Genomic DNA, 16,215 nt, shown 5'->3' with positions numbered 1-16,215 from the left:
AAGAAACACAAATATCATATAATTTCACTCATACATGGAATTTAAGAAAAAAACCAGATGAACAAATGGGAAGTGGGGGTGGAAGATAAGAAAGGGAAACAAACCATGAGAGACTCTTGACAGAGAACAAACTAAGGGTTGATGGAGGGAGGTGGGTGAGTGATGGACTAGATGGGTGATGGGTATTAAGGAGGGCACTTGTTGTGATGAGCATCAGGTGTTGTATGTAAGTGATGAATCACTGAATTCTACTTCTGAAACTAATATTGCACTGTATATTAACTAAAATGTAAATAATAATACAAAAAGATATATGCACCTCTGTGTTTTTTGTAGCATTGTTCACAATAGTGAAGGTACAGAAGCTGCCTAAGTGTCCATCGATAGATGAATGGATAAAAAAAGATGTGGTATATGTATGTGTTGTGTATATATGTATATATACTCAGCCATTACTGAGTCATAAAAAAGAATGAAATATTGCCATTCATGTCAACATGGATGGACTTACAGGGTATCATGCTAACAAGTGAGACACAGAAAGACAATATGATTTCATTTATATGTGGGATCTAAAAACAAAACAACTGAACAAACAAGCCAACAACAAAAGAAAACAGAAACAGATTCATAAATACAGAGACCTGGTGGTTGCCAGAGCAAGGGGGGTAGGAGGATGACCAAAATAGGTGAAGGTGATTAATAGGTACAAACTTTCAGTTATAAAATTAATAAGTCACAGGGATTAAAAGTATAGCATAGGGAATACAGTCATTACTATTATAATAATGTTGTTTGGTAACAGACAACATATCATGGTGAGCATCATATAATGTATGGCATGTCAAATCACCATGTTGTATACCTGAAACTAATAAAGCATTGTATGTCAACTTTACTTCAATAATAAAAAATGAAATAACAATAATTTTGAAAGACTTTTAATTTAATCATACCTACAAAATTCCTTTTTCCATGTAAGGCAACATGCAGTTGAGCCTTAAACAGCACAGCTTTGAACTGCACAGGCAGATTTTTTTCAATAAATCAGTTCAGTACTATAAATTTATTTTCTCTTCCTTAAGATTTTCTTTTGTTTTTTTCTTTTTAGTTCTTTCCCCTTATGATTTTCTTTATTGTTTTAATTTTATTTTGTATTTTAAAGATTGCTTTTTGTTTATTTCTTTCTTTTGAGAGAGAGACAGTGCAAGTCGGGGAGGGGCACAGGGAGAGGGAGACAGAGAGAATCCTAAGCAGGCCCCATGCTGTCAATGCAGAACCCGATGTGGGGCTCAAACCCAAGAAACCACAAGATCATGACCTGGGCTGAAACCAAAAGTCAGCTGCTTAAACGATTGAGCCACACAGGTGCCCCCACTTACGATTTTCTTAATACTTTCTTTTCTCTACCTTACTTTATTGTAACAATACAGTATATAATACCTATAAAATACAAAATATGTGTTAATCAACTGTTTATGTTATTGGTAAGGCTTCTGCTCAACAGTAGGCTATTAATTAAGTTTGGGGAATCAAAAGTTATATGCAATTTTAGACTGTGTGGTGGAAGGGGATAATCGGTGTCCCTAACCTCTGAGTTGTTCAAGGGTCAACCATACTCATGGGTCCCAGGGCTTAGGAATGGACATTTCTGGAGGCCATTTATCCTGCCTACCCCAGGGTGGGCTGTGACCTCATTTGGAACAATCATATCCTCTTTCTGGAGAATCCAAACTTAGAAGACAGTGGTTGGATTACAACATTATACAAAGTTGGGCTCAGTTACAGAGAGAAAGAGGGACAGAGACAGAAGGAGAGAGAGACAGAGGGGAGTGATAGCCTGTAACCCTTTAGAAACTGATAAAATTACCTTTGAATTTTCCAGACTTTGTTCCAGATGTTTTATGGCCATCTTGATTTTGGAGCACTGATATATCCAGTAACATGTCCCCTATTCTTTTAACCCACCCATCTAAACTTCTAGAAGGTAGGGCAAAGGGTGAGAGCAGAAAACTTGCCAGATAGTATGAAAATAAGATAGCCTGGCTCTATGGAGTTTGTCTCCATGTGTTTTTGGTCATTAATGGAGCCAAAATCAGTTGGGACTTGAAAACAAGGTGGTAATGACTATAATACCCTCAAACCCCAGGCCTCCAGGTAGGGGAGATGAGTAAACAGGAGAATGTGTAAAAGAGATATTAAGAGAAAAGATTTTATTCAAGGTTCTTTGTCTGTGTTGTTGATTCCAACTATATCTCTCAATTCCAACTCATCTTTCTAGGTTAGTCTTAATAAAATACCTTTCTTTCAAGGCTTCTTTGACTCTCTAAGTAGAAGTCGCTCCTCCATTTCAGTGAACAAATATCTGAGCACTATTTGCCAAGCATTGAGTTAGGTGTTGAAAATGCACAAATGAAAAAACAGGGTACAGTCTTTTCCCTCTGAATACTACTTTGGAACTTTGCTGCCACTGACCATTTCCAACATCATATGAGGGTCTCTCTGCCTTGTTGACCTAATGAATGCTGACCCCACAGTTATCTGCAAGCCCTTAAATAGGAAGCACTGGATCGTATTCATTACAGATTCCTCAAGGTGAGCATAGGCTTGCCCTAAGGTAAATGAGCACAAAAATTCATCAACTGTTTATTAAACACCTACTGCATACATGCTACTAAATACAGCTGAGAACATAAATGAAATTTAAGAAGGTTCCTAACTAGAAATTGCCGGTAGGATTTCAAAGATGGATCTCCATACTAAATATCAAGAGCAAAAGAAGACAATGGGTTCCAAGTGCCATGTTGAAAGGGATGACTGTGAGATGGAGCTGACATCACCTCCAGAGTGGGGCACTTTGACCTAGGTCTCAGCATTTTAGTATTTGAATGACCCAAGGGTACAGGAAAAGAAGGAACATGATGAGCAAGGGCTGAATGAGGAATGCATTTCTGTTCAGAAGATAATGTAGACACTAGCTTCCAAAGAGCATAGGTCCTATACTGGAAAAAATGGAGAGGTAAGGAGAATGAGAAGGTTAGAGTCAGATTATAAAGGGCCTTGAATGTCAGACACATGACTTGGACTTTCATCTTTCTTTCAGACCTTTCCAAACTAGATGCAACTTGAGGGAGGAGGGGAAGATGGCGGCGTAGGAGGACGCTGGGCTCACTGCGCGTCCTGCTGATCACTTAGATTCCACCTACACCTGCCTAAATAACCCAGAAAACCGCCAGAGGATTAGCAGAACGGAGTCGCCAGACCCAAGCGCAGACGAGAGGCCCACGGAAGAGGGTAGGAAGGGCGGCGAGGCGGTGCGCGCTCCACGGACTGGCGGGAGGGAGCCGGGGCGGAGGGGCGGCTCGCCGGCCAGGCAGAGTCCCCGGGTCTGGCTGGCAAAAGCGGAGGGGCCTGACGGACTGTGTTCCGACAGCAAGCGCGACTTAGCGTCTGGGAGGTCATAAGTTAACAGCTCTGCTCGGAAAGCGGGAAGGCTGGAGGACAAAGGGAGGGAGAGCTGCTGAGCCCCCAGACGACAGAGCTCAGTTTGGTGGGGAACAAAGGCGCTCGCCAGCGCCATCTCCCCCGCCCATCCCCCAGCCAAAATCCCAAAGGGAACCGGTTCCTGCCAGGGAAATTGCTTGCACTGCGCAAACACCCAACGCTGTGATTCTGCGGAGCCAAACCTCTGGCAGCGGATCTGACTCCCTCCTGCTGCCACAGGGCCCCTCCTGAAGTGGATCACCTAAGGAGAAGCAAGCTAAGCCTGCCCCCCCTGCCACCGTGCACCTTGCCTACCCACCCCAGCTAATACGCCAGATCCCCAGCATCACAAGCCTGGCATTGTGCAAGTAGCCCAGACGGGCCACACCACCCCACAGTGAATCCCACCCCTAGGAGAGGGGAAGAGAAGGCACACACCAGTCTGACTGTGGCCCCAGCGGTGGGCTGGGGGCAGACATTAGGACTGACTGCGGCCCTGCCCACCAACTCCAGTTATACACCACAGCACAGGGGAAGTGCCCTGCAGGTCCTCACCACACCAGGGACTATCCAAAATGACCAAGTGGAAGAATTCCCCTCAGAAGAATCTCCAGGAAATAACAACAGCTAATGAGCTGATCAAAAAGGATTTAAATAATATAACAGAAAGTGAATTTAGAATAATAGTCATAAAATTAATCGCTGGGCTTGAAAACAGTATAGAGGACAGCAGAGAATCTCTTGCTACAGAGATCAAGGGACTAAGGAACAGTCACGAGGAGCTGAAAAACGCTTTAAATGAAATGCAAAACAAAATGGAAACCACCACGGCTCGGATGGAAGAGGCAGAGGAGAGAATAGGTGAACTAGAAGATAAAGTTATGGAAAAAGAGGAAGCTGAGAAAAAGAGAGATAAAAAAATCCAGGAGTATGAGGGGAAAATTAGAGAACTAAGTGATACACTAAAAAGAAATAATATACGCATAATTGGTATCCCAGAGGAGGAAGAGAGAGGGAAAGGTGCTGAAGGGGTACTTGAAGAAATAATAGCTGAGAACTTCCCTGAACTGGGGAAGGAAAAAGGCATTGAAATCCAAGAGGCACAGAGAACTCCCTTCAGATGTAACTTGAATCGATCTTCTGCACGACATATCATAGTGAAACTGGCAAAATACAAGGATAAAGAGAAAATTCTGAAAGCAGCAAGGGGTAAACGTGCCCTCACATATAAAGGGAGACCTATAAGACTCGTGACTGATCTCTCTTTTGAAACTTGGCAGGCCAGAAAGAATTGGCACGAGATTTTCAGTGTGCTAGACAGAAAAAATATGCAGCCGAGAATCCTTTATCCAGCAAGTCTGTCATTCAGAATAGAAGGAGAGGTAAAGGTCTTCCCAAACAAACAAAAACTGAAGGAATTTGTCACCACTAAACCAGCCCTACAAGAGATCCTAAGGGGGACCCTGTGAGACAAAGTACCAGAGACATCACTACAAGCATAAAACATAAGACATCACAATGACTCTAAACCCATATCTTTCTATAATAACACTGAATGTAAATGGATTAAATGCACCAACCAAAAGACATAGGGTATCAGAATGGCTAAAAAAACAAGACCCATCTATTTGCTGTCTACAAGAGACTCATTTTAGACCTGAGGACACCTTTAGATTCAGAGTGAGGGGATGGAGAACTATTTATCATGCTACTGGAAGCCAAAAGAAAGCTGGAGTAGCCATACTTATATCAGACAAACTAGACTTTAAATTAAAGGCTGTAACAAGAGATGAAGAAGGACATTATATAATAGTTACAGGGTCTATCCATCAGGAAGAGCTAACAATTATAAATGTCTATGCGCCAAATACAGGAGCCCCCAAATATATAAAACAATTACTCACAAACATAAGCAACCTTATTGATAAGAATGTGGTAATTGCTGGGGACTTTAACACCCCACTTACAGAAATGGATAGATCATCTAGACACACGGTCAATAAAGAAACAAGGGCCCTGAATGAGACATTGGATCAGATGGACTTGACAGATCTATTTAGAACTCTGCATCCCAAAGCAACAGAATATACTTTCTTCTCGAGTGCACATGGAACATTCTCCAAGATAGATCATATACTGGGTCACAAAACAGCCCTTCATAAGTTTACAAGAATTGAAATTATACCATGCATACTTTCAGACCACAATGCTATGAAGCTTGAAATCAACCACAGGAAAAAGTCTGGAAAACCTCCAAAAGCATGGAGGTTAAAGAACACCCTACTAACGAATGAGTGGGTCAACCAAACTAGATGCAACTTGAAATCATAGGATGTCCCTTGCGTCTGGTAGGTGAATGTTTCTTAGCCCCCAGTGATTTCTCAGTGACTACATAATCACAGCTTGCCAACACAGCCATGAACTAGTCATCAAATTGTTCCCTTGGCAATTCTAGAGAAAGATGTCCTTTATGTTAACTTATCTACCTGGACAGACTATAATTAATTAAATAGCTGGCTATATGATGGATTTTATAAGGTCACCAAATGTGCATTTAAAAAAAATTGGGGTGCCTAGATGGCTCAGTTGGTTAAGCATCTGACTCTTGGTTTTGGCTCAGGTCATGATCTCATGGTACTGAGATTAAGCCCTGTATCAGGCTCTGCACTGTGCATGGAGCCTGCTTGAAATATTCCCTCTCTCTTTCTCTCTCTCTCTCTCTCTCTCTCATTCAAATAAATAAATATATATAAATCAAACTTTTATTCTCTGGAAACCATACACATACTAGTTATACTGAATAAAGGACATTAGAAATGGCCTCATGAGGATATTTCTCTATTCTCCAAGATTAAAGTCTACCTCAAATGCCTGCTCCTCTACAAAGTGTCCTCTGAGTCCTTCATTCAGAATGGCACTTCCTCCTCTGCTCCCAGAGCACTAACCCATGATATGGCACTTCCCATGATAAGCCAACAAGACTTGGTTGTCTGTGTGTCTTTTCTCCCATAGATTGTGATCTTGCTTTTATGGATAATAATTGTAGCTAATATTTTTCGAGGGTTATCCTATCTGCCAGGATGCTTCCTAAATGTTTTAAAAGAATTACCTCATTTGTTCATCAAACCACCCTTTGAAGAGGTACTATCATTTGTCCTCATTTTAAAGGAAACTAGGCTCAAAGACAGTTAAAAAGTAAGGTTAACAACTAGTTGGGACAGGGTCTGCCTGAACCCAAGGCCATGCCATAACCAGTGCTCCAAACTCCCTGTTAATTCAGGTAGACAGCACCTCTTATTCATCACTGCCACCCACTGTGCCCAGCTGAGTGCCTGGAGCAGGAAGGTGCACAGTCAGGGCTGACTGGTGTTGCACACAGCAGAAATGCCAGAGATAGTGAGCACCTTTGCTGTGACTAACATCTGACTTCTCTGCTACGAAGAAGAGAGTGCTGGAACATATGTCAATCTCTCTACAGAAATGTTTTGAATGGTAGTAGCTTTATAACAATGAGATAGAGACTGATATGATTGAATATCAATTTGACTCAACACTGAAGTTCAAGACTAAAATTATCTAGGCAAATTTAATTCCTAAAAATAACTGTCATTGGGGTGCCTGGGTGGCTCAGCCAGTTAAGAGTCTGACTTCAGCTCAGGTCATGATCTCATGGTTCGTGGGTTCAAGCCCCATGTCGGGCTGGGTTCTGTGCTGACAGCTCAGAGCCTGGAACCTGCTTCAGATTCTGTGTCTCCCTCTCTCTCTCCCCTCCCACACTCCTGCTCTGTCTCTGTCTCTCAAAAATAAATAAACATTGAAAAAAAAAATTTTTTTTAAACTGTCATTAACCCGTCCTGGATAGAGATTCAAACCCAGTTCTCCTATGTAAAAGATGAAGAGAAGGAAGGAAAAGGGGAAGAAGAAAAAGAAAAGTTTTAGTCTGTAATTTTGACTTCTATGTCTCTTAACTCCAGCCTCGAAAGCAGTCCCTACACATAAAAAAGAAAACAAAAGAGGGTGTGCATGCTAAGTTCCAAATGAACTATATACAAAATAATTCCCTCCATAGTTATGTAGAGAGAGATTTAAATAAAATTGAAGCAGACACATAAAGAGTAAAGGAGTCAGGGTGCTTGGGTGGCTCAGTTGGTTGAGCGTCTGACCTCAGCTCAGGTCTTGATACCGCGGTTTGTGAGTTTGAGCCCTGCGTTGGGCTCTGTGCTGACAGCTCAGAGCCTGGAGCCTGCTTTGGATTCTGTGTCTCCTTCTCTCTCTGCCCCTCTCCCGCTCACACTCTGTCTTTCTCTCTTTCAAAAATAAATAAACATTAAAAAAAATTGTTTTAAACAGTAAAGGAGTGGGTTGCTTCCAAATTTGACTATTGTCGATGATGCTGCTATACATGTAGGGGTGTATGTATCTCTCTGAATTAGTTTTTTTGTATTTTTTGAGTAAATATGCAGTCGTGCAATTATTGGATTGTAGGGTAGTTACATTTTTAATTTTTTGAGGATGCTAACTATAGTGGAATTGTAATTAAGAAAAAAAAGAGCGAAAGGGAAACCATCCCAGTCAGACAGAAGAGAAGAAGAGAAGCAGGGACACAGGAAAACACATGGAATAATGAACACAGATTGGTGTTCATTGTGACTGAAGCAAACAATTAAGGAGGCAATGGAAATAACAAAAACACAAACATCTTTCTATCAATCAAATATCGGTGATATGGAACTTCACACACTGACCCAGAGTTGTGGTTAGATAACCATTGATAGGAATGCATTAGGAAATAGAAATTAATTAGGAATTAATAGGAATTAATTTTCCTATTAGAAGTTAATAGGAATTAACTAGAGATTAATATCTTGGAAAAAAATATAATAATAGCCTGAAATTCAGTTTTACCTGAGCATCTTACTTGGCTCACCTCTGGTTCTCTATTTTTAAAATATATTTTTGCTTTCTTGGGGCATCTCAGTGGCTCACCAAGTTAAGTGTCTGACCTCAGCTCAGGTCATGATCTCATCGTTTGTGAGTCTACGCCCCGTCGGGCTCTGTGCTGACATCTCAGAGCCTGGAGCCTGCTTCACATTCTGTGCCTCCCTCTCTCCCTGCCCCCCCCCTCACAAATAAATAAAAATTAAAATATTTTTAAAATATATTTTGCTTTCCACAATAAAAAAATGATTTCTACCCCGAAAACCAAGAGCACACTTTACACACTGTATGTTAGCCAATTTGACAATAAATTACATTAAAAACAAAGAATTATTTCTACAGGCAGCTGGGTGGCTCAGGTGTCCAACTGCAGCTCAGGTAATGATCTCACAGTTAGTGAGTTCAAGCCCCACAGTGGGCTTGCTGCTGTCAGCCTGTCAGTGCAGAGGCCACTTCAAATCTTCTGTCTCCCTCTCTCTGCCCCTTCCCCTGCTTGCACTCTCTCAAAAATAAATAGACATTAAATAAATGAATGAATAAAAAAATAAATAAATATTTCTATAAACCACTAATTATTCAGGTCACATCTAACTAATTATTCAGGTCACATCTATGAAGCACTTACTGTTTTCTGGTCATTGTACAAAATGCTGCCTTTACAAATGTGCGTCATCACATGGCCTTCTTCCTTGTGTGTCTTTGTGTGTACTCTCTTCTTCTTGTAAGAACACCAGTTATATTGGATTTAGGGCCCATGCTAATCCAGTGTGACCTCATTTTAGCTTTACGTAACTGATTATATCATCAAAGACCCCATTTCCACATAAGGCCACAGTCTGAAACTCTAGGTGGACATGAATTTGGGAGGGATACTATTCAACCTGGTATAGTCCTTCCTCTGGCCTCCTGAAGTTCTTATCAATTCTCCATCCCATGTATAAAATGCAGTTACTTCATCCCAATATTCCCCAAAGTCTTCACCTATTCCAGCATTAACTCTAAATTCTAAATCTAAGTATCTTCAACACAGAATGTTCCAAATCTTATCATTTAAATCAGGTATGGATAAGACTCTAGGTATCATCCATCCTGGGCAAGGTTCCTCCCCATTTGTGGTACTAGGAACCTAGAAAATGAGTTATCTGCTTCTCAAGTACAGTGGTAGGACAGGCATAGGATGGACAATCTGATTCCAAAAGGAAGAAAATAGAAAAAAATAAAGGAGTCTCTGGTCTAAAGAAAGTTATCAACCCATCAAAGCAAGTTCCTTTAGGTTTCAAAGCCTGAGAATAATTTTCTATGGCCAAGACCCCCTCTAGGTCCAAGGAGGCTCCACTCTCTGGGCCTGTCCCTCTCGCCCTGCCCTCAGAGTCATTTTTCCTTCATCTTAAAGGGTAGCACATGTTTGTAGCTGAATGGTTCTATCCCAGCCTTTTTTCTGTAGAATCCCAGAAGTCAGGTAGCGTTCATCCTGTCTCTGGCCCCCTTAGTCCAAGCTGGTAGGTTTTCTGCTGATATAATGTTTTCAAAAACCTTGTTGGTCTTCTGTGTACGTCAAGGGATCCACACCATTACATACGAGGGTCTTCCACAGATCCTTCTTTGGTAACCTCATTTTTATTCCCCACTTCTGATAAGATAGTTGATTAGATCCATGGATAACACACCTGCTCTCTTTAGTGGAGGTTTGTCCAGCCACATCCTTGGCTCTGTTTCAAGCTGCAATACCTAGGTTGTCAAGTTTTTTTGCTTGCCACTTCCCTCCTTAACTTCTTTTTCTTCTCATATTTACTCTAGGCACCAAGGAGAAACCAGGACACCTCCTACACTTCGCTTGGAAATCTCAGCTAAATATCCAAGTTCATCACTTATGAGTTATACTTCCAACACAACACTAGAATGCTACTCAGATAAGGTTTCTGTCACTTTGTAACAAGGATTGCCTTTCCTGCAGTGTCCAAGGACAGATTTCTAATTTCCTTCCGAGCCCTCATCAGAGTCACCTTTTAATATCTATACTTCTGTCAACAGTCTCTTCAAAGCAATCTAGATTTTTTCTATCTTATGTCACATAATTCTTCCAGCCTCTACTCATTACCAAATCCAAAGCCCCTTCCTAATTTTTAGGTATTTGTTTAAGGAGCACCCCACTTTTCATACAAAAATCTGTATTAGTTTCCTTGGACTACTATAACAAATTACCATAAACTAGATAACTTAAAGCAACAAATTCATTCTTTCACAATTCTAGAGACTAGAAGTCCAAAATCAACAGGTCAGCAGAGTTGGTGACTACTGCAGGCTCTGTGGGAGAATCTGTTCCATGTCTCTCTCCTAGATTCCAATGGTTGCCAGCAGTCCTTGACAATGCTTGAATTGTAGTGAGATCACTCCAATCAGTGTCTGTTTCCATTTTCTTATGGCCTTTTACCTATGTGCATATCTTTGTGTATCCTCTTTTCTTATCAGGACATCAGTTCATACTGAATTTAGGGCTCACCCTAATCCAGTATGACCTCATCTTAATTATACATCTGCAAAGACCCTTGTTTTAGTCCATCCAGGGTGCCATAAAATATATACCATCAACTAGGTAGTTTAAACAACATTTATCTCTCACAGGCTGGGAAGTCCAAGATCAGGGTGCTGGCAGATTCAGTATCCAGTGAGGGCCTGCTTCCTAATTCATAGACGGCCATCTTCTCAATGTGTCCTTACAGTAGAAAGAGTATGGGAATTCTCTGGAGTTTCTTTTAAAAGGCACTTAATCCCACTCAGGAGGGCTCCATTGTCATGACCTGATCACCTGCTGCCAAAGGCCCTACCTTCAAATACGACATCAGAGATTAGGTCTCAACATATGAATTTTGAGGAGACTTGAACTTTTAGCCTCTAGCAATTCTGTTTCCAAATAAGGTCACATTCTGAGATTCTGGACAGACAAGAAGTTTGGGAGGGTGCTATCTAACCCAGTACATATAGCAAGTACATATTTAGTTTTGTTAGAAACTGCCAAACTATTTTCCAGCATAGCTGTACCATTTCATATTCCCACCAGTGATGCATGGGTGATCCAATATCCTTGTCAGCACAGTATTACCACTAGTTTGGTTTTAGCTGTTCTAATAGGTGTATAGTTCTAATAGGTATGTATATGTGAGCGTGTGTGTGTGTATATATATGACATATTTATACATACATATATACACATACATACACACATACACATACATACATACATATATACATATATGTGTGTATATATGTGACATATTTATACATACATATATATATATATATATATATATATATATATATATATATATGGTTTTAGCTTGCATTTCCCTAATGGTTAATGATGATGAACCCTTCTTTAGTGAAATATCTGTTTACGTATTTTGCTCATTTAATAATTGAATTTTTTTACTATTGAGTTTGAGAAATTTTTAATATATTCTAGATCTAAGCCACAGTCGATTATATGTTTCTTTGTTTCAATTATATGGCTTACAACTATTTTCTCCCAATATGTAGCTCATTTCTTCATTCTCTTACTAAGATCTATTACAAGGAAAAATGTTTTAATTTTTATAAAGCCCAAATTACTTTATTTTTTCTTTTCTGAATTATGATTTTGATGTAATGTCTAAGATCTTTTTATCAAACCCAAGGTCCTGAAGACATTCTTCCATGTTTTCTTCTAAAAGTTTTATAGTTTTATGTTTTTGCGTTTATATCCATGGTCCATTTTGAATTCATTTTCTGTACAGTATAAGGCTTAGATTGAGGTTCACTTTCTTTTCTTATTAATGTCTAATTCATCCAGAACCATTTGTTGAAAAGATTACTCTTCTTCCATTGAATTGCGTTTGCACTGTCAAATTGGATCTATTTGTGCAGGTCTACTTCTAGATTTTCTATTCTGTTCTATTGATATCTATGTATCTATTCCTCCACTAATACCACACTGTTCTGTATCTAGAAAGTAAGTACTAAGATCAGGTACAGTATTCTTCCCACTTTAATTCTTTTTTTTCAAAATTGTTTATTCTAGTTTCACTGCCTTTTCCTATGAATTTTAGAATAATATTGTCTATGCTGCTGGAACTTTAATAGGACTTTTGTTAAACATGTAGATCAATTTGGAGAGAATGACATCATTACTATATTAGTTTAAAACTTTTGAAATTCGGTTTTCACTTCACAGTGCTTACCCAAAACTTGCTCCTAGCAATGGAAGTTTTTGTATAAATGTTTGCATTCCTTTTCCTTGATTCTCTTTTTTATTGTTTTTGCATATGAGATTTAAAAAGAAAGTTTTTAAAAAAAAGCGTACACATCATAGTAAATCTAAGCATACTCTTTCCAAAAGCCAATAATTTCTTCTCAGAGTGTTAATCAAAATAATCATTTCCATGTGATCCAAATCAATACATAATACCAGATTGTCTCAATAAGTACTAGAACTCTGGAAACAATAGTGAAAGCTTTGTAACTTTCGCTTACAATATAGCTTACAATAGCAAAAGACTAACCCTGAGATATGTTGAGAATGTTTCAGATTTGTTTAATTAAGGATTAAATGAAATATGTTCAAAGGTTTTAGTAGAGATCATTGTTTAGAATAACCACTTAAAATTACAGTTATTAATAGCAGAAGAAAAAACATTATCATGTACAATACCTTCCATACACCACTTAATGCAATCCCCATAACATTGAGAGGTAGGTAGTACGTCAGTATTTTAGAGAGAAAATCTAGACTTGGATATATGGTGAACTGGCCAAATTAATGAAGCTTATAAGCAGAGCAACCAGAACTGAAACCTAGGTCTACTGGCATCAAAGACAATACTTTTATACTATACCATATGATCTCTCAAAGGCTAATATATGTCAATTACTTAAAACTATTAGTTATCATAGCTATCATTATCATCATCATCATCATTACCCTGTGAGCAAGGATGATTACCCTAAATGGCAACACTGAACAGCAAAAGAAATTTTTAAACCTTGTTAAATTTTCGCTGTGAAGTTTACTATGCATACTTAAGTACATTAAATCCTACGAAATGAAAAATATGTAGGGTAATATTCAATGCTAGTAAAGTTATATATGATTTGTACTTTTGTTTATTGCTTCTAGGAATATAAACTGCTCCAACTTTTCTGGAAGCAAAATCTTTATCAGAACCTCCATGAAGATCACATTGTGGTGAAACTTCTGATTACTACCATGATGGAGAATGAACCTCCTTCTGATGACAACTCTAAAACCTGGACAACAGATAAAATACAACTGTCCATTTTTTTTTCCAGATAAATATCCTATTGCTACAGTATCATTTACTAAAAAGTCCACCCTTCCCCCAGTGAATTGTAGTGATGCTCTTACTATAAATGTGATGACTATATGTAAGTGGATGTATTCCTGGATTTGTATTCTGTTCCATTGGCTTATTTATCTATACTTGCTCTAGTATCATGGTGACTTAATTACTCCAACTTTTTTTTAAAAAAAATTTTTTTTTCAACGTTTATTTATTTTTGGGACAGAGAGAGACAGAGCATGAACGGGGGAGGGACAGAGAGAGAGGGAGACACAGAATCGGAAACAGGCTCCAGGCTCTGAGCCATCAGCCCAGAGCCCGACGCGGGGCTCGAACTCACGGACCGCGAGATCGTGACCTGGCTGAAGTCGGACGCTTAACCGACTGCGCCACCCAGGCGCCCCGAATTACTCCAACTTTATAATTAAATTCTGATATCTAGCAGTTAAGTCTTCCAGTTTTATTTTTATTCAAGATTGCTTGACTACTCTAGGTAATCGGCATTTTCAAATGAATTTCTGAATAATCTTACGGTTAAATTTAATAGACATAAATCTATTATACTATATAGATATCTTATGACCCAGAAATTACACTCCTAAAAGCCTACCCGAAGTAAAGAGAGCAGTGTCGACCAAAAGACATGTACAAGGATGTTCATGGCAACTGTAATCATAATAACAAAAACTGGAAACAATACAAATATCCAAAGATAGTAGAATGAATAAATAAGTCATAGTATATTTCTATAATGGAATACTATACTGAAATGAAAAATAAATTGAACAAAAAATTACTTTTTGCAATAACAAGGATGAATTTCATAGATAAAGTATGTTGTCAAGAGAACGTAATCAGACACAGGAGTAAATACTGTATGCTTCTACTACATCGAAGTTCAAAAACAGTAAAATTATGTCAGGATGATAGAAATTAGAATAGCACTTACCTTTAAAAGTATTGACTGAGTGGAAAGATGACAGATTCCTCTGAGGTACTAAAAGTGTTCTGTATTTCTATTTGGAAGAGGGTTACATAGATATAAAAATAAGTAAAAATTCAATCAAGCTATACACTTAAGGTTTATGCATTTTATTGTATATATGGGTTTTTTATGAAAAAAAAAAGCTCTTATCAGGGCACCTGGGTGGCTCAGCAGGTTAAGCATCAACTTCAGCTCAGGTCATGATCTCACAGTTCATGAGTTTGAGCCCCGTGTCAGGCTCTGTGCTGACAGCTTGGAGCCTGAAGCCTGCTTGAGATTCTCCCCCCTGCCCTGCCTTCCCTCTGCTTATTCTCTGTCTCAAAAATAAATAAATAGATATTATGGGGCACCTGGGTGGCTCAGTCGGTTGAGCATCCGGCTTCGCCTCAGGTCATGATCTCGCGGTTCATGAGTTTGAGCCCCGCATCGGGCTCTGTGCTGACAGCTGAGAGCCTGGAGCCTGCTTTGGATTTGTCTCCCTCTGTCTCCGCCCCTCCCCTATTAGTGCTCTCTCTCTCTCTCTCTCTCTCTCTCAAAAATAAAATAAACATTTAAATAAATAAATAGACATTAAAATATATAAATTAATTAGTTAATTAAAAAGCTCTTGTCCTTTGTCTCAGCAATTTCGTTTCTAGGACTCTATTTCATGCAAATCATTCCAGATACAAACATATATTAGTATAAGAATGTTCATTTGTTAATCATTATATCAAAAATTAGAAATGCCCTAAAAGTACAATGAAAAGGGTGTATTTAAATTGTAGAGGGAATACAATTATGAAGGAAATACAATAAAGCCACTAAAAGCTCTGTTTTTAGAAGAATATTTAACAACATGGGAAACAGTCATAATATAATTTTAGATTTTAAGTGCAAAATACAAAGCTGTGTATACCTATACACAAAATTGTACATACCTAATATCTTAACTTTGAAAATATTAACATTTATATATCCAGAAAAAGTTCTAAAATATTTATAGTGATTAACAGGTAATGTGATCATAAGAATTTTTATTTTTTCCTTTACATTTGGTATATTTTTTAAATTTTCTAAAATGAGCATATATCACTTATAATAAGAAAAAATACTGCTTCGTGATGCCTGACTGCCTCAGTTGGTTGAGCATCTGACTCTTGATTTCAGCTCAGGTCATGATCTCATAGTTGTGGGATCAAGCCCTGCTTTGGGCTCCGTGCTAAGCGTGGGGCCTGCTTGGGATTCCCTCTCTCCTTCTCTCTTTGTCCCTCCCTGACTCATGCTCTTTCTGTCTTTGAAAATAAATAAACATTTATAAAAAAAAAAAAAAGAAGAAGAAGAAAGAAAGAAAAAATAGTACTTTAATAAAGAGGCATAACTACCTTGCCTAAACATCAACAATACTAAAGATGATGGTTTAGGAAGAGGATAAAGTATGAAAGAATGCTTCCACAGTAAACATTTCAGTTCTGATCTCCTGAAGTTGAAGAGCTG

This window comes from Lynx rufus, unplaced genomic scaffold (assembly GCF_022079265.1).
Source record: "Lynx rufus isolate CCGP_SWC_20201006 ecotype Redwood Valley unplaced genomic scaffold, mLynRuf1.p SCAF_3, whole genome shotgun sequence".
In the NCBI taxonomy this organism is placed as follows: domain Eukaryota; kingdom Metazoa; phylum Chordata; class Mammalia; order Carnivora; family Felidae; genus Lynx; species Lynx rufus.
Note: the sequence above shows the minus strand (reverse complement) of the source record.